This window comes from Dendrobium catenatum, unplaced genomic scaffold (genome assembly GCF_001605985.2).
Source record: "Dendrobium catenatum unplaced genomic scaffold, ASM160598v2 fragScaff_scaffold_414, whole genome shotgun sequence".
Classification (NCBI taxonomy): Eukaryota; Viridiplantae; Streptophyta; class Magnoliopsida; order Asparagales; family Orchidaceae; genus Dendrobium; species Dendrobium catenatum.
Genome location: NW_021318876.1, coordinates 879,938 through 881,651, shown reverse-complemented (window position 1 = coordinate 881,651; position 1,714 = coordinate 879,938). Strand labels below are relative to the sequence as shown.

The 1,714-nt window shown below is 33.3% G+C and overlaps 1 long non-coding RNA gene across 1 annotated transcript; it reads left to right on the top strand.

Annotated features, from left to right (window-relative positions):
• On the top strand, nucleotides 1–1,508 carry LOC110101989. The gene is made up of 2 exons (XR_002303762.2): nucleotides 1–163; nucleotides 1,162–1,508. It is a non-coding gene; the product is annotated as an uncharacterized LOC110101989 (long non-coding RNA).
• Nucleotides 1,509–1,714: the final 206 nt, after the last annotated feature.

The following is a 1,714-nucleotide window of genomic DNA, read 5'->3' as shown; positions in this document are numbered from 1 at the left end:
TGTCAATGCTCAGCTTTGCGGGGTTAGAGGAGGTGGAAGCGCTGCGGCTCAGTCACTCTTCTGGCAAGCTAAAAGTGGCCTCTCCTTCAGCTTCGCTTTTGAATCCACGAGAGAAAGGAATGCAGCAATAATGCTCGCAAGAAGATACGCTTTTGATTGTAATGTAAGTTCTGGCTGCACTAAAAGCTTATTTGGTCGTAGTAAGTGATGCTTTTTTCTGCTCATTTTGAAAATGAATAGATCCATTTTTGAGGGATTTTGAAGGTTCTTCTTTTGTTGAAAATTCTTATTGATTTCAAATCTCATCTAACCAAATAATGGAATCTAATAAACCTGTTATTTTTCAAAGAATGTATTCTAACTAAAAGCAAACAAATCAGATTGATAGCTTGTAATATTTTGGCTTCATTTGGGATGGTTTTCTTACTATTTTTATTTTTTTATTAGAAACTTGCTTTAAGAAGCAATAAGAAAACCGTCCCAAACAAAACCTTATTTGTGCTATAAAAAAAGTTTGTTATCCATTTTCAAATTGATAATTAGGTCTAGTGTGAATAATTTTAATAAATTACCATTTACTCCCTCATCAAGCTAACATGACTATCTTTGTTCGGTCCTGTTTGACTTCATAGTAGCTCAACTAATTTATATATATAACTAAAAATATGCAAATATATCTCTATACGGTCATGTATTCTATATACACACATATACGGTCATGTATTCGATAATCTAAACCCTAAACCTAAAATAGGCTTTATCTTCACGAACAACTCGTATTTGGCTCAGTAAATAAATGACTTACATAAAGTGAAATTTTTGACTCATTTGCTTAATGTGGCAAGCTGAGTGATTCTTCAGCTTTGTTTGGGACGGCTTTTTTATTGCTTCATAAAGCAGCTTTCTAGTAAAAAATTAAAACTTTTGTACTAAAAAGCTGCTTTTAGAAGCAATATAGAAGCCTTCAACTCACCAAGACATGCCGATTACACCCCTTCTTGAGCTTACTGGATGATTTTTAACAAGTTCTGATTGCACTGAGAGACATAATTTTTGTGTATAAAAAATTCCTTCAATTTCTTTTAATCTCTTTAGACTCCTTGCTCAATAATTAGATATATCTCACCTGAATTCTTAAATGCATGTGAAATCTGTTGTCAGATTGTGCTGGCTGGGCCAAATGATAGGTCTTCTGGTGCAGCTTAAGTGAAGCTTAACAGTAATACTCAGTTGCAAGCAGTGTGAATTCTGTAACTCTGTATGTATGATTGTATTGATGAAGTAGGCTTTGATTTAGTGAAGATTTGGTTGATTTGAGAGAAGAGTATTGATTGGTAAGAATGATAGTTTAGTTTGTATCTTAGCAGGTTCTGATTGTTTTGGTAGCAGAAAAAGTAGGCATGTTTTTTTAGTTGCCTTCACGAGTTTGTAATAATTTTTTTTTTCCGTTTAATGTTTGAGTATTCCTATAACTTGCTTGATTTATATATATATTTTTTATATATTAATGGGCATTTGTAGTTATCTTTTTGAAATGAATTATGGTTACCAACTCTTGATCTAGTGGCACACTAGAGATTTTCTCAATCATGAGTCATGGGAGGCAGATTTATAAGGTTAGTGATATTGTATTTGGCGTAGCTTATCTTGATCTGTTGGCTGGGAGTTTTGGCTATCGACTAAGAGATTTTGGGTTCAAAGCTTGTGAATGTTA